At 40.0% G+C, this 24,949-nt stretch overlaps 1 pseudogene; it reads right to left on the reverse strand.

Annotated features, from left to right (window-relative positions):
• Nucleotides 1-731: 731 nt before the first annotated feature.
• On the reverse strand, nucleotides 732-2,963 carry LOC139728361 (uncharacterized; annotated as a pseudogene).
• Nucleotides 2,964-24,949: the final 21,986 nt, after the last annotated feature.

Raw genomic sequence — 24,949 nt, forward strand, 5'->3', positions numbered from 1 at the left:
TTCAAAAGAGAGACTGATAGACACCAATATCCACAGCATATATACATCATACATTACACTACCCCTTTTTCTTCTGCCATTCTTGTTCTGAAACAAAACAACTTCACAATCATCTCCCAAGCCTTTTAACAACCAACTTTTGCTTTGCTGGTATTCCTAATAAAGGCCTTATAGCTTACTTAATACATCATCTTCAAATCCTGCTCGAGTATAAGCTTTAAGTCTTCTATAACTAAAGCAGAACCATCGAACATGTATACATAAAATCTTCATTGCCTATAATGATACCTTTTAGCAATAATATCTCTACTATCACACATTCTTGCTCAGATATCCTAATATGTTTGTGCGTACTTTGACTTTCATTTCCCTATACTTCCATGTTGCACAAACCTTACAACAAAATAATATTGTTGCTATTTACATGTTTATCTGGATGAAAATCTACTGAAATGTAATCTTGCTACCTGGTTAACACCTGCTACCTCTTAGTACGCCTAGTGTTCTAATACCTCATGTATACTTGAACACGTGCACTGTAAGATTTAACCAAGCCTTAAGCATTACTCCCTACTCTTAATCCCTTTACATCTATATTGTAATCGCGATTCGCTGATCCTGTAAGAGAAATAAGAGAGAGAGAGAAAGGCTTTTGTAGCATTTGCACTTACATGAGCATTATTTTCTTCATGACAATTCAACAAAATTAATATGTGTTTCATCATTTATGTTCCTCTCTTTCTTTGAGCTTTACCTCGTCAACATGTAATGGACAAGCAAGGACCATTACAAACAACAATATAAACAGTTACAGCAATCTACTCATGAGGTCAGCCGTTCGGCTTTTTGACTATCACAATGGATGGAGAGTTAGAAGGCTCGATTACTCCTAACTTCAACATGGAATCAACTTCCTTGCTCATCTCCTCTTCCATAGCCTGAGGTACCCTATGAGGCGGAGATCGCACTGGTCGTTCAGTCGTCAACGAGATTCCACATTGGACTGGATCTACTGTTACCCTGTCAACAAACTCCATCTGTACTACGCTAGGCATACCGGGCATCTCCCTATTCCAACCAGAACCAGCCTCTGCCACATCTTCCTCGTCAGCCATGACCTCAACAACTTCCTCATCGCCTTCGACCCCCTCAATCTCAAAGCAACTGGCCACTGGTACCTCTTCACCTCGACTATAGTACCTCTTCAACAAATTGATGTGATACGTTTTGGCAACACCATCAACGTCGATCACATAGTCATAGTCAAACTCGTACTTGAAATTATCAACATGTCCTCTTTTCTGCCATAGAGGGCGCAACGACTCATCATCTTTCTGTTCCTTTAGAAATTCACTCGACCGCACATTATCAACAGGATCTGCAACAGTCAAACCTTTACTAGGCCTCGAATCCTTCACCTTTTGTGCAAGAGTTTGAACAGCCATCCCTGTATCATCCAGCTCACCTGGGATTGCGACCTCGACGTCCTGTTCTACACCATCATTTGAACTTTCTAGACCCATATCCGGGGTTATGACCTCTACATCCGGGTCAGACACAACACTCTTTGGGACCCAATGTAGATTGGGGTCACTCGGTTCACGAGCCCCTTCTACATTCCCGATAACTACCTCACTCAAACAATCAGGCATGCACACGGCTTCAACTTCCCCTTCAAAATATGGCGAATCAACAGCTACCTTAGCCACGGGAAAACGCCTAACCGTACCGTCAATTAACCTCACTGCCTGATGTTGACCTGTTAGTTGGTCATTTCTAACCAATTTCTCAATCACCACGCACGTACTACAACCTGTATCACGCAAAACAGACACGGGTGTATTATCTGGCATCAGTCTTCCAGACACAACCGGCATACGATTCGCCTTCGCAGCGACATCATTGTATGTCATTCCACCTTTTTCAACCACTTCATTCTTTACACACTCAAAGTCGTTGACCACTCTCTCAAGGAGGAAACAACCTGCCGTCGAACCAACAACTCCCGGCTCGGGCTCACCCCGCGACACCTCATTCGCCACATTCATGTCTACTTTTGGGGCCGTACCTTCCCCAGCACCCATCAAACCTTGAGCTGATACAGGCCTAGACAACATGGGACAATCTCTTCATGTGATTTGGGTTTCCACACATATAGCAACCCCTGCCCTGAAAAGTCCTATTTCCCATAGTCTTTCCCGCCTTTGACTGAGCATCAGCCGGTTTCTGATACGTACTAGTCCTTTTGACCTGATTTTGTTGGGGCGGTTTGCTTTCCGGCTTTGAATCTGATCGGTTTCTTTCCGATTTCTGTACACCCGAAAATGCATGAGGACCGTGAGCTTCTACATAGATTTCTGCACAATCAACTACCTCGTTGAAATCTTTACATTTTCGTTCCTTGACAAACCTAACTACTTCTCTGGGACAATCTATCAGAAATTGCTCTTGCAAAATCAAATCTTCTAGATCCTTCCTAGTATCCCCAATCTCAGCCTCTTCCACCCAATGATCAAAATACCCCTTCATTCGAGTAGCAAACTGTTTTGGGCGCTCAAACTTCATTGGCTTTGCTGATCTAAAACTCCGCCTATACCCCTCTTCAGTGAGATGATAATATGACATCAACTCATGCTTCACTGTAGCATAACTCTGGCGATCATCAGCACTCATCCGATTCACAACATCTAACGCTTTGCCTGTTAGATTGGAAATCAAATACAACACCCACATGTCTACCGGGATATTCTGACTTTTCATCAACATTTCGAACTTTGTGACATAAGCATCAAACTTATCATGTGCGTCATCAAATCGACCTACTTTCAGCTTTAAGCCAGCTAACTGGGGCCTACCAACATTCGCTGTTCCTTCCTCTATACGCAACTGTGCTAATCTTATTTCATGTTCGCGCGCCTTTTCTAGAGCTTCGCGTTCACGATCAGCTTTGCGTGCTTCACGATCAGCTTCACGGGCAGCTGCACGGGCAGCTTCCTGGGCAGATTCACGCGCTTCGCGTTCAGCTTTAAGCTCTGCTTCAATTGCCTGGCATCGCTCTGAAACAAAGCTGCTCAATTCACCACCACTAAGGCCCATTTCTCTGCCTAATGAAGAGAACTCTCTGATTTGCTCAACACTAGCCATACTGACTATGTAACTTCCAGACTAAGCAAACGTGTAGTCGCACAAAACAACAGCTGACTAGCACCTAGCTATCAAAGTCCGACAAAAGTACTACCTTGCAGCCAGCGTATACTTATCAACAATTTGTATCTCCGAACGAGCGTACAATTGCAAATGACAAACAGCTGAAATTCACTCAACAAGTATTCCACATACCAAACCGCTAGTACCTTGTCAAAAGCGTACTGGAATGCAGGCAATGTGAAATGACACGAGTTCACTCAACAAACATTCCACATACCAAGCATGCCCTGTCAATAAGCATACTAAAGCTGTATCTCCCAATGAGCATACAATTGATTTGGGACTGTACAAACCCAATACAATCTACCAAACATGCCTATACCAGGCAACACCAAGGGCGTAACCTTGCAATAAAATAACACTCCGCACAGATTCATTCATGCATGCAAACCCCGAATCTATCACACTGCCTCTAACCGGCAATACCAAGGGCGTAACCTTGAAAAAGGAGTAACACTCCACATAGACTCATGCACACAAACCCGAATCTATCAAACATGCATATAACATGCAACACCAAGGGCGTAACCTTAAAAACGGAGCAACACTCCACACAGATTCAATACCCGAATCTATATCACACATGTGCCTCTAGTAGGCATCACCAAGGGCATAACCTTGGGGAGAAAAACTTCAATCAAACTGTCACGTAAGGCGACATACTCGCACAATTCGCACTGGGGTAATGTTTCCGATCAAACGTACGAAACAGTTATTATATCGACAATAATAACACCTAGTAAGGCCAAGTAAAAAAAGAAACCAGTTTCTCGTCCTCGCGCGCATCGATTTTGGCCGCCGCATCGATTTTTTTACTATTTACTATTTTCAAAATGGCGCTGAAAATACCAAGAAATTCATAATTCTCGTCCAAGCCCGCTCTCCGCCCGCATCGATTTTCAGTTGCCGCATCGACCTTTTTGATATTTACTATTTTTTCGGCCGCCGAAAGCACAAAATCGACAATTCACCTACCAATCGTGATGTGTACGCGTCCTCTATCTTAGCTGAGTACAGCTGTAGCTTCCGTAGTGCATATGTAATAACGCATGCATTTCACACTGCGAGCTCGGCAAGAAGGAATGACCCACAGAGCAGTCGAACTGTAGTTGGATGGGCGCGCGGGCGCGGGCCTGGGCTGTTACAGCGCACTCGGTACGTCGTGAACGCGATAGCGGCAACATCTTTTGCGAACGATCGCTGATACTAACCGCTAGTATTCCACTTATATTTCGCGCATTGTTCGTATTTTTCCCCGTTTCTCATATTTTAAAGGGATGAAATGTACTGTACAAATGCTTGTGAGGATTGTTTCGAGTTTACATTTTCATGTCATTGTGACTATGTGCACGTGTGTGCAGTGTCGGAAGGTCGGTGCCAGTGCAGTGGCCGTGCCGGCCGCGTATATGCGTGTCTGTAGCTAGCTGCCAGGGTCCCCATCCCCCTGGTCTGTCAGCTGTCTGCACGCACGCATTAACACATTCGAATGTGTAGAGGCTCAAACACTGCTCTGTTAACGTTGCATCTGACGGCGATGTATTGTTCTCTTTCGAAGAGAAAATGAATGCGCTTTTCCAGCAAATGTAGAATTATTAAATGGGTGTATCTACAAAATAAATAACTTTTCCACGGATTCTGGTTTGTCTCGTATTTCTGCGGGATACTTTTCTTTACGATGTAAATTCACGGACACGGCCGTGAGTCGTATCACCTGTAGTGTGATGTATACAATCAATTCATCATCCAAATGATGAATGATTATCAAATGAGCTTTTTAGAATATGAAGAAACATCTTTAAATGTTTAATGCTATAATGCCATATCAGTATCATTTTGACATCCATCTGCAATTGTACCAGCCAGTTTCCAGTTGAATGTGCTACAATTGTACTGTGAAGAGATGCAGATACAATATACCAGCTGTGTGGACACAAAAAGTCACAAACACAATGATAAAGCAGTGTTTTGAATATCATGGAATTTATTTCAGTCGTACATTTGTTGATAGAATGTTTTATACCTGTTTCAATTAATAGCACAATACATCAGAATTGCAAGTACACTGGTATCAGAAATGCCATTACAACACTAAATACCAGTATTAAGATGGTCATTTTCCCTTGACATCTGTAGTGGAAATGTATTTCTGCATTCATGAAGTTTCATTTCAAGTATGGTACATAGCGACAATACATGTATATCTATTTGGTTGAAATGCACAGAGTGCAGGCAAGACATACACTTGGGACCTGGTCTCTCATAACACAGCTACCAGAGTGATATTTCATTTCATAAATTGGATATAGAAAATAGTAAAGCCCTCTCTCGTTACCTTTCTCAGAATTACCGGACGAGAAACACTATTACTTTCATTTTGACAATCCTCGAAAAAATAGTAAGATATCAAATAGTAAGGACCTCCCTCATCGCCTTGCTCAAAAAACCCGGACGAGAAACTACTTTCTTTTTTTACTTGGCCTAATACGGTAATGCGTATGATTGAGCAATGAATTTTCAATGAAACACAAACATCGCATTTAAGCCTAAAACATGTTTAAAAGAGTATGTGAATAACCTTTTCTAATCAGGTAGCAGTATCTCGGTGGGACCTCCAAATTGTCACGTGAGTGACTTTTTTTTTTTCTCTCTGCTACTCTGACACCAAAATAATGGAAATTCAAACTGTGCGTATACAGTTATGTTCGAGTTTAATCTTTCAAATCTTTGCAGCTTTCTCGTTCATAACAATACATTGAGCATAAAATATAATATGAAACAAATCACAAATACATAACTTAGGTTATCTTGGATGACCTGAACTGGTGATCCCCTCAGCTTGGCTCAGTCGCCATCAATGTCCGATACCCTCGTCGTCGACCTCGGCACAGTCGCTTGGCTTGTCTCTTGGAAGCATCCCTTGACTTGGCCACTCAGCTAGACGCTACCCTATCGGCGGTCCTCTCAGCTCCTCGGCCTTCACTAGTCCCTGCAACCACGCAGACTCATGCCTTGACCTGCGATGCCCGAGCTCAAACGACGGCGAGCAGGCAAATGGAGATTGAGCTCCGTTCCAAAGTTCGGATCATAACTGTCCGAGTTCAGTTTTATCGGCAGCTGGAGCTCGCATCTCACCGACGTGGAAAACCCCCAGAAGAACGACTGCTGCCTAAGCGGAGATCTATGCTGGATGTCTGATCAAAGTATTTCTCCCCGATCCTCTACATTACTGAGCTTTTTATTAGCTTCCCTAACCATAGAGATTAACACTAAAGTCCCTTACACTCCCATACACTTGCTTTTTCATGCCTTTTCTACACAAAAAGGATCATCCAATCATCATGCTTAAATATAACCCTATTGAAACTCTACACAATGTCTAGCCATCGTCTAGACTGCTGTTACATAACATCTTTACTCATGAACTTGTGAACAATAAACCACAACCAACACCCTAGTGACACTGACATAGCTGAGTCTCGACTGAGCTAGAGAACATTCCTAGCCACCACCTGGATGGGAGCTATTACATAACACCTCTATTCACTCAATTTCTATAGTCTGAGTTAATACATAATATTGCAAACCGGGGATGCTGTTGCCATGCTATTTCTTTAACTTTTGCTTTGTCTCATTTCATGTGACTGCCCTGTCTGACTTTGACTGATCTAGACATGCTGTTGCTATGCCAGTTTATTCTTTAACTTTTACTTTGTCTCATTTAATATAAATTTCCAGACAATCAATCTCTTGCAGTTCGACCTAGTGGCTTTCTAGGACAACTTTAAAGCTCTAAATCTTTTGCAAACTCAAACAAATTCGATTTCACTTCACTGGCAAAATCAAAGATAAATTTCTCTCCTGACAAAAACAAAACAACAAAAAAGTAAGGAAGGTTATTCATAGATAGTATTCAAGGAGAGATGATAGCAATTATCGCCTAATTGCCTTCTTTCGTTTTGTTTTTTAGGCATCCAGGCAGATGTACATAAAATCGTCTTGCCTTTCCCCCTGTGCCTATCATTTCTCGAATCAAATTGAACGGGGAAAAAAGCTTGTCATCAACAAGTATGACGTAGAGGGCCTCGAGATTCAATTTCTTCGATCATTTTATTAGTTTTTGATGCTCACGAGATGTCTCTTGTTACACAAACTTTTCTCAACTAAGGTGCTGTGATTTGGAGCAACGTCTCACGGGATATACAATGAGCCGAACAAGTGAAACTCGATCTCGTTTATTATTGTTATCCTCATTATTGTAATTATTGTCATTATTTTTGAAATCATCACTGGCCTTAGATCGTGAAAAGATCCTGCTTTATCACTTCAATGAAAAACTGGTTGTCATACATTTATATTTGTGTGTATGTTTCTGTACTACATGTTTTCACTCGCGTATGTATAATTGTGTCCAACATCGAAAGCTGTATGGGCCACCGTTAAAGACCTTTGACGCAGTGTAACGACTGCCTAATGTGTACCTAAACTGCACTCCATGTGCAGTTGTTACTTCCAGTTGCAAATTTCCTCTATTAAAGTCATCAATTCCAAGAAAACACAGTTCTGTGCATGGCTGGGTGGTGTATCTTTTCTATTTCATCACTATTACTATCTTTTCTTTATCACTCATTGTCAACATTTCACTATGGAGAAATACACTATCTCTTTTCTAATTACTGCTTCTTCTTCTTCTTCTTCTTCTTCTTTTGCATTACAGCTACTTCTTGATAATTGCTACTTAATACTTGCCCCCCCCCAAAAAAAAAACAACCTTCATGACATTTAAATCAACATTTCTGTCACAAATAGGCAAACTCTCATACTCTTTTCAGATTCTTTTAAGATGTAACGGAATATGACCAGATCTTTCTAGTCTGATGGCTCTAATATAAAGACACGATGAGATTCAGAGTTGCCAGTTTAATAAGTATTTCATGATAATTTTGCAACAAAAGTACCTTGACCATATAACGTTAATTTGATTTTGATGCAAAATTATCATCAACAAGTAGTCCTCATTAAGATTAGCAACTCTGAAACAATGCTTGATGGGTTGAAGTACTGAATAGAACACTACTGCTACAAACTATATAAGGTGTGTTTCATCCCATTGGGATCTTAATTGTACAAGCTGTACTACAGTGGGTTTGCTTTGGTATCAGTGATGTACTATGATACAATATATTTGTAAAAGAAGACATCTAACATTCAAATACTGGTGCTACACTTAAAACAAAAACAAACAAACAACAAACAAACAAACAAACACCACTACCATCACAACCACCACCGCACCAAAACTCCTTGCAACAAAATTTATGTCATAGACGATCCAATGGAAGGACTACATCATCCTTACCATCGCAAAACAGAAGAATCCAACTCTAATTCCTGTTAGATTTATGAAATTTTGATATCTGTGATCCATTCCTTCAGCTCTGTTAATGTCTGAAGCGGGTGATCATGGAACGCTGAACGTTGCTTTCAAATTGATAACAAAATACCGATAATAACAAACACTATGAAGAGGGTGATAGCAAAATGGGATAAGCACCAATTTTAAGCACTTTACAGTAAGCTCTTCAACTGTCAACACACAGAGAAAATTTATCTTCCAAATCATACCTCACTTACAACATAACTAGGAATATTTTTTTTAAGTTATCATAAAAACAAATCCATTAGTTTCGTATGTTTTCTTTCTTTTGAGCAGCTTTGATCGCAAAAATCTCAATTTAACAAAAAATGGTGTTAACTCATTTTGCAATCAAATTCTTCTCATGTATAGTATACTACCCTCCGCAGTCTCTACGTCACACTATTCATGAGGTCATTAAATGACAAATACACATGACAGAGCGTAGATTAGATATATAACTATAGCATTTGCTGCTGACTTTATTGACCAAGTTTGTTTATATTGTTGAGATTTGTTTTAGGGCGAGGCACACAAATGGCACAGACAAAGCATTCAACATGATGTAATAATAATGATAACAAATCAAATGAAGTGAACATAGTACATAATATCTACTTTTCATAACAATATAATACAGACTGGTATTCACTTAAAATAAAAACTTTAAATTCACAAAGTTAAAAATAGGTTAATTATGCTTTTTTGTTGTTGCTTTTTAGTCATTTAGTTTCTTGCTCACAAGAGCGTTAATCTAAATACTGATATACACATGTAGAAAATATAAATACGAAAACATAGGCATCAACATCAAAATTCGTCTTACTCTAAAACGACTAATAACAATAAATACGACAAGCAATGGAAAATCATCATACCTTATAGCTACACATCTTATATCTAATCTAACATAATAAGAACATACATAATGATAACATTTCAGATGTAATTGTCTGTGCCATTTGATGTACCTGCCGTGAAGTGCCGGAAATAGTTTGTATATAGATTGATGGATTTTTTTTCCATTAATATGATGATAGTGGCAGTCATAAATTTTCTAAAATCTATCAATCCCATAACTTCTAGTTAAGCTCAAAATAAATATAATAATCTTTTTCTCTTTTTTTATTGCAGTGGCATCGCTTCAGCTTTGTAATTCAACGATTTTTTTTATCACAAATTTCTCAAGCATTTGCACGATGTTGTATTCCTATAGGTCCATGAAAACGCTTGTCCAATGGTCATTTGCTATTAGTTTTATTTTTCCATTAAGATTTTCCTAAAATTCTGTTTGAAATAGTGAGAGGTTTTTGTTTACTGCAGAACAGTTTTATGTGAGCAACGACTCTACATCGCTAGCTGAAGCTTAGGTAATAGCCAATAATTCATCATTCTTGTCATAAATCGATCAACTTGCGAGCGTCTGCCACTATTATAATAATGGACCGAAGACAGAACCTTCGTGTGTATATTTTGCTTTTGTTGTTCAGTTTGTTTGTATTTTGTTTGTTTGTATTTTTTGTCTGGGTTTGTATTGTATTGTTTTTTTTCTTTTTTCTTTTTCATTTGCATATGGCCAGCTTTCCGCAGATTGTAGCAGATTACTTAATGTTGCGTCGGAGTGAACCCTGTGAAAGAAGAGAGGAAGTAAGGAAAAATGGTTTTTAGAATCTCAACATGTCATTAAAGAATTACAGTATAACATATCACCTTTATCATATATGATAGAATAGCTTCAGTGTGTAGGAATTATATAGAGTAATCATGATAACGTTATTGAGTTTATTAATGAAAATGATAGAGATTACATTTAGTGATTAATAATATTTTTAATTCTATGAAGTCTCATCTTTCCTTCGTTTTTCGACTTCACTGAATTTATCACTCGGTCACCAGTCTTTTGCATGACGCTACGATAGAAACCCGACTTGAATTTGCTATTGCACAAAACATTGATATACATTATACACATAATATGTACACTTCATAGTCTTTATCCTGTATAATAAGGGTATGCACAAAATTAAAAGAAACGATAAACAAATGGATAATTGATCAAATAGATCAATACATACTTGAACCTCGAAATGAATTAATAAATATACTAATTATCAATCTCCATCATGTAATATCGCAAAATGACATTGTTATTCATTAGCAAAAATGTATATATATCGTCACTAATTCATTTACCGTGACTAATGCGTAGATAATTACCTTCCTCAATGCATTCGCCCTCGCCTCCTCCGCCTCATCGGCCTCGATCTTCTCAATCATCTTGGCGACGTAGGACTGCCTGACTGCACGTCGATACACGCTGGTGTCGTGGTGCTTTGCGTCTTCCTGGATGACGAATCTCAGTGCACTCTCCCAGTCCATCCCTGTCGTGCCCTTGAAAGCTGGAATCCTCTTGTACACGGAGGGTACCCGTTTGGAGGGAACCACGCCCCTCGCACTTGGTTGCCAAAGTGGAGTTGGTCTGCTGGTGGACGTGATGGTGGAACGGGCATTCCCTGTTGACTTTGTGCCTCTGGCGATTGCACGGGGAGTGTACTTGCTCTGGAAGTGATGATTAGAGTCAAGTCAAACAGAGAGATAAACAAAGTAAGGGCCGAGTACTTCAACTCTTAGACGACACTTGTGAGCCTAAGGTAATTTAAGAAGTGCAATTTTGTTAGAGAGATATTAGAAAACCCAGATATTGTCCAAACTGCCTTGTCATTCTTGAATGTAGGAGAAATGGTGAAGTTATGGATTGATATCGATCTCCTTTTCTTTCTTAGATTACAAGATCTTACCTTAGGATATAAAGAGGAAGCTCTGTTGGAAGGAGAGCTGGTTTCTGCTCTGTCAATCCAAGGCTCTGCAACTATCTTCCCGGTGACACTGTTTCTGTGTCCTATCTGTCGCTGCTTGCAGGGAAGTTTGCTCTTGGTGCACGAGTGAATGGCTCCGCTGGGCGAAAGGTGATGGTCATCCCTGGTCAACAATGACCGGCCTCCCTCCCGAGCGTCTACTGGAAGGCGAGCTGGCTGATGAAGAGGAGATTTATGGACCGGTCGAGGGAGTAAGCTCTTTCGACTCGTCAGCGTCTTGCTCGTGACCAGATGATCGGACAGGAAGGGATCTTCCTTGGGCAGACTGCTACCACAGTTTGCGGTTGTCGTTGCCTCCTTTCGACATCGAACAGGAATTGGTATGCGGGTTCTCACTACCACGACCTGCCAACATCGAGAAACGAATTCATGAAAAGTGTCACTGACCAGGTGGATTATTCCCGGCTTAGGTCACAATAAAACTTGGTACTTCTAAAATACTAACATTTTGTCTCGTATAACAAACGCAAACAGAAAAACTGACTAGCAATGAATATTATTTATTAGAGGAAAATTGAGCAAAGAAAATGGGATTCCATCGGGATCCCAATGGAATCCTATTTTCTTTGCTCAGTTTTCCATGTATTAAAAAAAATATATATATATAAAAATAATTTTGTTCATCAAACAGTGACAATAAACAACCATGTACAGTGTACTAGAATCTGCTCTTCTGTTGCAGGTAGATTACGGTTCAGATGAATGAGGGAATTTAGTGCACTAACTACTAATTATGCAGTGAAAACTTCAAAACTTTACCTTCCTCATCACCATGTCGAGTACGTTATTGAGGATTTCGCTGACAGTCGAAGTTGGGTCGTCATCGCGCTGTACACCAGATGAATCGACTCCCTGGTCGTCTACGAGAGTGCCCACTTCGTCATCAACAGGTGGCCTCGTCTCGCCTCCTCGGTGCAGTCCACCTGCAGCGCCATCTACATCGACCCATTTCCCTCGCTCGGTCGAAGAGCGAGAATCTGGGCGTGTCCCCCTCAGGTTAGGCTTGCTCCGGACTGGGATCTTGCTGGTTAGTGACCGGCCGCAGCTGTCTGAAGTCGAAGTGCGACTTTCTGTGGGGTTGCAGTTGTGGGTATGAACCTTAGCAGAAGTGTTGGCCAACTTGGTCAAAGATGGTTTGCGACTCGGAGCAACACTCCCTTTTCGCGACATCTTAATGGGAAAAAGAAAGAAAACATTTATTTTCAATACTTCCAAGATTAACAATACTACTGAAGGTATATTTCGCACGTAAAATTTCACAACTAGTTTACTTTCACTTTCAACTGCACAGTCATATCTAAGTCTTTCTTATTTTTTTTTTGTCTTCTGGATGACATCTCCTCATCTCTTTCCCTGCTCATATTAGTTCTTTCCTTTGATGTAAGACATCTTATTCTCCGCATGATATCATTTACAATTTTTTTTTTGGTCAACATAATCAAACATAATTTAATTATACAAATATGATACTCATTATAGGTAGTTTCTACAATTTCAACAATTTTGACTACACATACATCCGTAACATAATTACAGTACATGTGTTACGCATTACCATACAGAACTTTTCGGTAGTTTGAAGAGAAATACTCATCGAGTAACATACTTGAACACATTTTACAAAATCATATCAATCGCTGAACAAACGAAATCCAGTTTTCTTTATTTACCTCTACGATCCCTACCACCCGGTTGATGAGATCGTTAACGACCTGGCTGACTGCTGAAGCAGCATCCTCTTCGATGGTCTTCGTGTCATCAGCGACATGATCACTCGCTCCAGTTTGGACCAAAGAGGCATTTTCTACCACCTGGATGTCTTTAGGTCCGTCTGGTTCCGAGGAAGCTTGGAGAACCCCAGATGGTGATTCCATGGGTGCCTCAATCCCCTCTTGCTCTTCGGTGACTCTGGGTACTTCAGCCACTGGTAGGATGCTTACTGCCGTCTTGATATCAACAACGGATCGCTTTAGTCGACTTGCGGAGAACTGAGAGGGTTGGTGTGCTTTGGTAGAGTTTGCTCGTCTCGGAACCGGAATCTTGGTTGTCCCTGCCCAAGAGGTCTTCCTGGTAGGCGAGGATGGAGCGATGTCCTTCCTGGTCTGAACATTCTTGGTGGTCACACTCTTTGCTACTGGAATCTGACTCTTGATAACTACCTTCTTCTTCAAGGAAAAAAAAGAGGAAGTATAGATAATAGTTGATGGAAATGAATTGATATCTATTCATCTTGCGCTTGTAATACAAAACATTTCTTTCTTTCTATGATAACAACCAATATGATTGCTATACATATAATGGGTAAGACTAATAACTTTTCATATCACTACCTTTATTGGGGTTTAATTTGTTGTTTCCCTCTATATACAAATGGTTTAGTTAGTTTTATTTTTTGTACAGTCATGAGTATCAAATTAGCTAAAAAAAATACTTATATTGTGCCCTCCCATCCCATTTCCTGTATGACTCATTATGTCATTGTTTATTTTGTGACTGTCGTTTGCTACATCATGTACAGATCTTGACATAGTAAACGGTTAACATTTGACAGTTTTTTTCTTCAATCTATGTCTATTTAAGATACTCTGTCTATGATCACTTTGTTTTAAGGTGAGTGTGAACATAGATGATTTTTACCTTCTTTAGCACGATCTCACAGTCATCCTTGCCAAGGATGGGGACGATGTCTTCGCAGATCTTTGGTACCCCTTCAGGGAGGGCCTCTGTGCCATGACTTTCTTCGACTGGAGTTGGCGGAGTATTGCTCAGGTCAACCACGGTGTCCTTTGGTTGTCCAAGCTCTGCCAGCCCGCTGTACTCACCAGGCTCTTCCACTTCCTTGGGTGACGTGTTAACCACCGCCTCCGGCTCAGCTTCAGATGGTGACGTGCCTGGGCTTTTGGAGGTCTGGCTGACTTGATCTGCTCTGGACGAGTCGGAGGACTCCAGAGCCGAAATATCACTGGTCAGAGGCTCGCTATCCGCGGCAGCAGGTGCAGACGTGTTGGTAAGCCTACTCTCACTGGGCAACTCCTCCTGGTGAAGGACGAAGGGGATGTCGGTGTTGGAAGGCAGTGGAGGCAGGGAGAGAATAGGAGTCGATGGTCGTCGTGTAATGATGTTCAACTCTTGAGTGGTGTCATTTCCTTACTTCACATTTGATTTGATCGAAGCTCAGAGCTCGGATTTTTTGCTTCCAGAGACCTAATCTTTATGTACGAGTATGTTCTGCGATTGTAACAAATCTGAATTAAACGCAACAGAGGGAAACTGACCAGATATGAATATCCACTAATAAATCTGAATTAAAGTAAATTATAAATTTCATATGAAGGAGTTATTTTGTTTTCTTCATGTATTTGCTTTAAACAAATGCCCGGTAACAAGTGCTAAGTCTATAAAAGATGCATTCACAGCAACACACATATCTGACCGTAGTAAGATTCAATATTATGTAAGCTAGTTTCTTTTTCGTGCCGAAACAAACTATAGAGGTGTCATACCTTCTCGTGCCCGGCTGTGTCAGCCCCATGAAGGATGACCTGGCTGATGTTAGAATCCAGCATCGCTCCAGCTGGGCCAACAATGATGTCGGTGAGGATGTTCGGTTCATTGGTCTTCTCGGCTTCAGGAGCTTGCAGGTGCTAAAGAGTTGACCACAGTAGAATTCAAATGTTGACTTATTTTGTTTTTTTTCACAAAGCAACGGGATGACTGAGAGTTGATGACAGTTATTATCTTGATTAATTTTCACCAGCGGTTGTCATCAATGTTACTATGACGACAATATTTTAGAATGTCCTTCTTTCCGTTTGTTTTTTCTTCATGTCCATTATTTTGTAAACTTCTACTATTCTCTTTATTTGATTTTACTTAAGTTTTGAAAGTCAATCGAACATCTACAGTGGAATGCATCCTAGTCACACACACACACACACACACACACACAAATGAGCTTTAATAATGATAATGATATTGTCTTATTCACCCTGGGTAGCTGCCTCTTCAGTGTTTACACTGTTCTACCAGAGGGCCCTGCCATTATTATCACCCCAGCATTTCCAGGTATCCATTTTTACACCAGGGTGTATAAAGTGGCATCACGGTTAAAAACATCTGGTCCACAGATGTAAACACTTGGCGGGACTCGAATTCGAAACCTTCTTTTCTTGTCCACTATACCACAGTGTCCCCACTTTCGTTACGTCATCCATTTTTTAAAAGTCTATCTTATTAAAGAATGGTAAGCGAACAAACGGACAACATTATAAATCAAGTTGTTATGTCAGCTGCGAAATTTAATGATGGAAGCAGCTTACCTCCTGCCCCTTCGCAGTTAAACCGAGACACCTTTCCTCCAAGATCGATGTTCCGATCTCAGTCTGATCTTCCGAGTCATTGATGGGCTCACTCGTTGCCAAGCCAACAGCTACTTTCTGTGCTTCTCTGGAGATGACAGACTGCCAAAAGGACCGCTCGGCTCGCTTGAGGTCTCTCAGCTGGAGTTCCGCAATTTCCTGGAAGTAGAAAAATCAACATTTTCAATTTCAACATCTTAGGAAGACCAACAAACAAAATTTCGATACGACATTATTCAAACCCTTCGATGAACAACCTATATCCACGTGTGGACCGACTTAAACCCGCCCTTAGAGCGACAATGTGGAATTAAAAGCATCTAGTGAAAATCAAAGCAAAGCAAAACACTGGTGGTCTAATTCCTCTTTTCATAATAAACTGTACACCCTATCTAGAATTGACCTAAATCTATTGGCAATTCATTTTGAAAGTGACATCTATAGCATTCATTTCATTGAATGTGTGTTAGTTGTCAAAAAACAGTGTCCGCTTAATCGTAATCATATTGTTGATATAATCATGTTTTATGGTGTCTTACTTTGATAATCTCCATCTTTCGCGCCGCTTCCTCGTCAGATCGAGTTGGACACGTGACTTTCACGTCCAGAGTATGATGGCACACGCCCTCTCTGGACATGGAGGAAGAGCTTGAGCTGACACTGATGACGTCATAGTGAGAACCTGTCGGAACATTGTCACCATGCACAGTGAGATATTTCTTTTTAAAAGTTAAGAACATACTGAACAAAGAGATTGCCGGTGTCTCCCACTCATTCCCTTGAACATGATACTTTTTTTTTCTTTCTTTTGGTTTTGGTCTTCAATTCTGAGACAACGTAATGTTGCTTATACTGACGCTGGAAGTTAAGAAAATAATGAATAGCAAAAGAAAATGTTTGTATAGGTGAACGCTAAACAACCGTATTAATCTTCGTCTTTCTCAGGTAATATGCCAATGGGTATTCCCGGCGGCATAACATAAATTGGAAGTGATCTCATTAGAAAGGAATAGGGTTGTTTTTAAGAAATACAAAGATGAAGCTGGATGAAGATTATTCAACTCAGCTTGTGTCATCGAAACAAAACTGATTTGGGTCATAAAGTAATCGGTTGCTTTGACCATGTGTTACTTTTTGCCAATCACAAAATGTTATTTTAGCATTACCTGTATTTGATAGATTATTGTATTGGTACAGAGTCCTCATAATCAGATCGCGTGCTTCATTCACACCCTAACTGGACATACTTAAAGAGCACCACCTTGTGTCTTCTTCACTTTGAACGGCTGTCCTAAGTATCTGCCCAACGGACAGCTGCTGTCATATAGGCCTATAACTAATACAACCTTCGGCTTTGTTCTTTAAAAAAAAAAATCATAAATAAGGTTGTTAGTCTCGTTGATAAATCAGTGATGTTCTACTTCATTCCTCTCTTTTGAATCTTAAGTGATTCCTTGGGGTAAACGGATTGTTTTGTTTTTAGATTCCTTTGCTTGCAAACTCACTACCAATAGCTTCTTTACTGTCTGTAGGTCTATTTCGAAGAACATTATCAGTTGTGTTCTCTTTTTCTCTCTCTTAATTCAAATGCCACCTCTGAAATACAATTCCCTAAGGATAGATAATATCATTCAAACACTCGTCTTTATAAGTCTTATCTCCTTTTTGCCATTTCATTACTGGTCTTTTTTTAATACGCGTATCTTGATATTTCGGGACAGACTACAAAGTTTGTTTTCACTTGTCCGGCTATGAATAGAGGCATCCTGCGTAACGCCTGTGATCTTTGAAAAGAAAAACTTATTCTTAACGGCTGACACAAGAAAGGAATGGAATCACAACTTGCCCTTATCCTGGAGTTCGGTGTAAGGGGGTTGCCAAAACTCATCTCCGCGGTATTCTTCACTGGCGCTCTTGGTGATCGTGAGCGGGGGATGTTGCTGCCCATCAGCTCTCGGCTCAGGCAGGTCCGTGGAAATGGTGGTATCTTCACTCCTCTCTTCGGCGCTTTCCTTCAGACATTTAGAAAATATGCAACCCATTCTTTGCCAGAGGGCCTGAATGCGGGACGAATTCAGGGCTCTGTGATGCAAAAAATGGTTGCTCTTTTTCTTTTACTATTTTGAAGTTCAGAAGAGGCACTTCTTTCTCAAGCTTTCCGTACAACTATGAACCCGTGAGAAGTTTGATACACGCTGCACATGCGAACGCGAGAGAGAGAGTGCATGAGGCTTCCGTAGTTACCCAAACATTGTGTCTGTCATAGTACGCGCGCAAATTATTATGACGCAATAAATGCATGTGCGTATCATTTAAGCAGATCGTCACACGTCACGTTTGGTTGATAATGTTGTTGTTGTTGGTGTTAGTTTTGCGCACCCAAAGAGACATAGGCCTACTAGCAAGTAGTGAATAAAAAAACACAACAACAGCGAGATTCCTCTCTTCTTCTTCTTCTTCTTCTTCTTGTGAAGTCTGCCTCCTTCAAATTATAGGCTGAAGATTCTTGCAGACTGTGCTATTTACATTATCATACAGTTTATTTACAGATATTTACAAGTACATAACAAATTTGAAGAAAATAACAAGTCACTGTGATCAACCGTTAGTCGGTTACGGAATGATCCTATACAGATGGCGCTGAAACAATTTCTGACGACAGGGAATTCCAGCTCCGTACAGTTCTTGGAAAGAACAAATGACGATGCGATTTAGTTCTCGAGTATAGTCCAGGCTAGACATGCTAGAAGGCACCCAACCTTGTTTTTTGATATATACAATGTTTTTGGTGGTTTCTTGTCAATTCGAGGGTGCTGATTCCAAATCCGATTGATGCCACTCGCGTAACCTTGAGCATTTTCGGCAAAATGTAAAAATCCAAAATGGCCGCCAGATATGCTAATTCGGCCGTGATAAACACAATAATGTGCCTTATATGACCAATTATTCCACCAAACTTTATACATTTCTGTTCCTACAGTTACTCCATCTGCATTTGCAAGAGAATTTTCATTTCATATAGGTTCATATAGTATTTAAAGCTCATTTCTTATTCAAAATGGCCGCCATTCCTATGCTTATGTGCTATATGAATGGCAAAACATATGCATGGAAATATAGAACAAATTTACTTATTTCCAGTCCCGTATTCCTACGCTGACATGAAGTGTTGCATGTGTAATACAAATATGTTGGGTGTCACTTACAATATAGAGGGCCTTCATGTATATTTGAGCATTTAATATTCATAAACCTTACGATGTTTAACACAATTTCTTATATACTTCATTTTGTCTCAACAACGAATTCAAGTTCACTAAACGTCTCGCAAGAAATCAATATACCATCACATTCTACATGCAGGTTGAATATAGAAATGTAATACTAACACAATATTATAAGAAGTCTACATGAATGGTATTTATCAAATAATGTTGAAAATGGAGGGGAAGCTAGAAAGCAAAGCTTCTAATATGCATTCCCCTAAAACCATATCAACAAAGTACAGAAAAATCCTATACAGTAAGTGCAGAGATACATGGTTGCAGACAAAAACACATCGGACATTAATGACCCAACTAAAAACCCTTTACATTGTACATTTGTTTTTACCAGCAAGGAGTTGGGGGTGGAGGGAGGGAGGAGTCCTGAGGCGAGTTTGAAATGGATCATAACCTCCATCACTTTGATATGATATAATTTAGAAGAACCGCCTTGATATTATCGAGCAAACTTGATTTTCTTCTTGAATTAAAACAACAAAAACTGGTGAAGGCATAAACGAAACTGTCCAAACGCAATACCGTACAAATTATTCATTAACATCAACCAAGGAGCAATGTAAATACTCTTTCAGTTCTCTCACAGTTCCCAGGAGTTGATAATAATACACTTTGACATCATGATCTCCTTCAGTCTTGTCTTAAAACTAAAACTGTCATTTTTATTGTCTTTAAAGAACCCTTTAATTGGATGTTTGGTAGCAGGCGACATCAGCCCCAAATTTGAAGAATTCTCAAGCTAAAGATGCATATTAGTCCTGCAATTGCTTTAATTGCAACCACATCTGGTGATGTTCAGCACTTCCTCAGGAGTCAGGGGGCAATTATTTGCCATAGAAACTGAATGAAGACATGAAGACTTGCTTGATCACCACCCGTTGAAGCCCTATGGCTTTGTTGTCAGGCCAGAGACAGTTGTAGGTAACTTGGGTGGTATCAGAGATGACATCAGACCAGCATCTGCACCAACCTGTTTTGGGGTCAAAGCTTTCAAGTTACGGGAGGGAAATCTAGGTTTGTGGGATTTCAGACGCATTGATGGCAGTTTGTTCAAGGGGGCATTTCACACTCTTAAAAAAAAAAATAAAAAAATCCGGGTCAGAACTGACCCGGAACTGGGTCCGTTGGGGTCACACACCGTTCCGGGTCAGAAATGACAAGGAATGGGGTCAGATATGACCCCATCCAGAGTCATGATTGGATCAGGGTGACCCCATTCCGGGTCTTCATGACCAAATTCCAAGTCATCAGGCGTGTGACCCCAACGGACCCAGTTCCAGGTCAGTTTTGACCCAGATTTTTTTTTTTTTTAGAGTGCATGAAGCGCTTTGTCAGATCTTTTCTTTTTGACAGCTGTTATAAGCTACTAAAATCCTTGCATCTTATTGGCCGAGAGCAAATTTGTCAGACAAATTTGTCAGACAAAACGCTTCATGAAATGCCCCTATGCTATCGTGTTTAGAAGGTCAGGGTATGCGTTGACGGCACTGGTGAGGTGGTGACACTTGTCATCCTTTCCTTCTGAGGGAGAGTGATCGAGAGCCAGTGAAGAAGGGTGGACTTCCTTAGCCTATGCTTGGAAGGCTTGCCACAGAGGGCTACCTTGAACATAGCGTTGGCAAGGTGGTTATTAAGATGGAAGGCATGGGTCTGATGATAATCTTATAAAGGTTCACAATAGTGGTCGCCAGAAGGTGAAGTACTCCTCTATTGTCTTGAGATGGGTCAGTACTCGGCTGATGTCATCCAAGGACTTTCTATGAGACGTAAAGGCGAGATCATCTGCAAATTCCTACGTGAAGCGAATGTTATGTCACCATGTATATGTTAAAAAGAGCTCTAGTGGAGTTAGTTTACAGCCACCATTAAGGAGGCCATCATTCAGAGTCCTAACACAGCTGGTCTGGTCACCTAGAGCAATCCTGAATCTGCAAGTGCTGAAGATTAAAGACAAGCAGTGTGAAGTTGTTATAACACTGCTTTCAGAATGAGGCAGCACTGCACAGAATGATCTCAGAGTCTCCCTTGACATCATATACGCAAACACACTCACTTCGAAAATGGTGATAAAATTCATATACCATATTTATAATTCATCTGGGTTAACATGAAAAACTTTGGGGCATTGTTTTCATTTCAGAGATTTGACGACAGGAAGTGAGGTGGTCCGTTTTTTTTCCTTTTTCCCCTGCCTCATATTCTTTCTCGCATGAGGGGACTGAAAAGTTTGTATAATATCGCTTTTAGATAATGTAGAACAGGACAGACAATTGGAATTTTCATTTGTGTCATCATCTAGGATTCAGCCTTTTAGTTTAGTAAATCAGAGTGAATATTATGCTGTCAAACATCTCAAGGCAAGTAAGTATCAAATGTTCATTATCTAATAATTCCTGATAAACAATCTTGATGTTGGTATCAATTCAAGCTTTGGTGGATTTTTCCAAATTCCTAGGGAAAAATTCAGATTGAGGTACGCAGCAAATTCAGATGTTTGCATCAAAAAATAAAACAGCTTTTGTTACTAACAACCTTCGGATTTATAATCAGCACACAAATTGATAAACAGTGTACCTGAGTGACAGAAAAAAAAGAAGAAATGTGTTTATTTCCATGTACACTTTGCCATTCATATTGTGCAGGGGTATATGAGTGGCATCCATTTTGAAGTTTTGTATTAAGAAGAATATAATAAGCCTAAAAACAATAGATTTTCTGTTTGTTTCCTTGTTTTGCTATTGGCACTCATCAGATTTACATTGCACATGCAAAACTTGATAAAAGTGAAGGTATGTGACTGAAAATTCGTCTTCTATTTCTATGCATATTTTTTGCCATTCATATAGTACATGATTATAGGAGTGGCGGTCATTTTGAATTGAAAATAAGCTTAAAATACTAAATTTATACCTCTTCAAATGAAAAATTTCTTGCATGTGTAAGTAGAATTACTCAAGGAACAAAAATTAAAAAAACTTTGATGGAATAATCGGTCATAAAATTGACATAACTGGGATTATCATGGCCAAATTAGCATATATGGCGGCCATTTTGGATTTTTGCATTTTGCCGAAAATGCTCAAGGTTACGCGAGTGGCATCAATCGGATTTGGAATCAGCACCCTCGAATTGACAAGAAACCATCAAAAAACATTGTATATATCAAAAAACAAGGTTAGGTGCACTTTCTATGGAGCCTAGCCTGGACTAAGTATACCTGATAGGAATGTGGTTGCGAGGCTCTCGTCAACTGAGTAACCTGTTTGATGCTATAGTCCTGTGCTGAAAGATTGTGTATTTTGTACATCATAATCAGCCTGGCATGAATTTTCTCTGCGTTGTTCCAGAGTGGTCCAATCAAGTTCTTGCAGCATTTTGGTGACACCAGAGGTGTTATGGTAGCGATTTAAAGTGAATCTCGCAACTCTTCTCTGGACCATTTCCACTTTGTGGATGAGGTTCTTGGAAGATGTGCCCCAAACTGTGGAAGCATACTCTACAATTGGTCGAACCAACGTTTTTTAAGCTGTGGCTTTAACATCAGAAGATTTTATGCGAAGATTGCGTCTTAGAAATGCAAGGGCGTTATTGGCTTTATTGACAGTATTACTGATGTGTAGGGTCCACTTCAAATCAGAAGTGATGGTAATACACCCAAGTACTTCACGGATTCAACAGATTCAAGAGGGGCGTTATTCAGATGATCACGTGTTGCACCTTTCTTCTTTTCCTGGATATTGTCAAAACCTTGCACTTATCTGTGTTCAAAACCATCACCCATTTTTTTTTTTTTTTTTTTTTTTTGGCCCAGTCACCAATTTTGTTTAGGTCCTTTTGAAGATTTTGCGTATGATGTTGATTGTCAGTGGTCATGTAGGAAATTGCATCATCGGCAAAAAGGCGAACCTGTGACGCTAGACCGTCAGGCAAGTCATTAATGTAAAGCAGAAAAAGGCAAGGTCCACTGAACCGACCCTTGAGGCATACCAGATCCTACCGCTATTGGAGAATATTTAATACCATCCAAAACGACCCTCTGACTTATTCATTTGAGCAAGCTTTGAATCCATTTCAGATTTTTCCCCCTGATACCGTATAGTAGTCCAGTTTACGAAAAGCCGCTCATGTCCAACCTTGTCAAAAGCTTTTGAGAAATCCATTATTATAATATCCGTTTGACGCCCTTCATCCAAGTTCCTGTGTAGATCACTAAATAACTTGTGAAACCTAGTAATTGTTGTTCACATGACATGTTCTTACGGAAGCCATATTGCAGGGGAAAGATAATGTTATTTTCGTCCCCGTGCTTCATAATTTTGCTGGCTAAGACGTGTTCCATTAGCCTGCAGCAGATACACATGTCAGCGAAATGGGGCGGTAGTTTACATGAGTATAGATCGATTACCTTTCTTGATAGACTGGTACAACATTAAATTGCTTCACGCCGATCATTTGGTATTTCACTCAATTCATATGACAACCGGAATATATTGCAAAGAATTGGAGCCAGAATTTGCCAGCTGCTTCAAGACTCGTGGAGTTATACCATCCGGTCCTGGGGCTTTGTATATCTAATATGAATAAAATCTGTCTAGAAATCACAGGTGATGCAGGTGATAGAAAGAATTGAAACGAAATCAAACTCATACAGGTTCTAGTTTAAAAATATACGGTAACGATGTAACTATAGCACCATTTAGGCCTACACTCTTCCAATAAAAGTATAGTCATGCTTCATAATTGTGCTGAACTCGCAAACATACATCTTGTCTACCGCTGAAAATTATTGTAGAGGTTTTTTTTTTTTTTTTCATTGTGAAGGCGTTTCAAAAGTAGGCCTAAAATCCAAACTTAAGCGAGGTCAACAAGTTTATAATAACCTTTAAGATACCCCTTTCATAAATATCATGTAGGGCCTGTGACATTATAGCTATATCGTGTAGGGTCGTTTGCTCATAACGGGATTCAAAGTTATGGGCATTTTCTTAGAGAACCTTTATAACAAGCTTTTCCGTCCATAATGAATATTATGAACAATATACTTAATGCATTTCCATACAGAAATTCATTTTGCATGTTTTGAGCTCAGGCATTATGAATTCTAACTTTCTGAACGTCGGGAGCAAGTGTTGATAAAGAGGAATAATATTGGATACTTTAGGAAGCCAGTCTGTTTTATTGTTTTCTGAATACATTGTATTAATGACATATTCTATTTTAACCATTTTAACTGTTCAATTGTTTTTGTTGTTTGTTTTTAGTTCAGGATGTCTTCGGGACATTTTTGTCCATGTTTTTCGAATTCTGCCCAGCAAGTTTGCCCAGAGCAACAGCAGATCGCTGAGCCGACGATCGATCGATAGAGGGACGGATGAAGAAAGTTCTTCGCTCTGAAAACGCACGTGGAGAATCGCGCGTAATTCACGCGGTTGACAACATGCATAACACCGGCTGCTGTGTGCGGCGGTGCACCGTATCGTAGCGAGGGTGGGAGCGTGCCAATACGTTTTGAAACGTAATAGACATTTGAAGGGCATAGTCTATATCGAAGACCTTTACCTGTCAATTATTGCCATTCGAGATTACTGCAGCATTTAGCCCTGCTGACTGTTATGTTTTGTGTTTCATAAACGATGAACAAGTTTGAGACCACAATAAACACTTTATTGCCAGATCATAATTGAACAATATCTCCTGCATCTTCTCTGCAATAGAATGTATCGATAGTTTATTTTAGATCTCCTTTTTTTTTTCTTAATCCTGAGGTAGCGCATTGAGGTTCGCCTCCCTGGTTAGCAGGTTAGCGTTACAAAC

Source organism: Diadema antillarum, unplaced genomic scaffold, assembly GCF_040938485.1.
Source record: "Diadema antillarum isolate AM-2024a unplaced genomic scaffold, OU_Dant_1.0 scf00000019, whole genome shotgun sequence".
In the NCBI taxonomy this organism is placed as follows: domain Eukaryota; kingdom Metazoa; phylum Echinodermata; class Echinoidea; order Diadematoida; family Diadematidae; genus Diadema; species Diadema antillarum.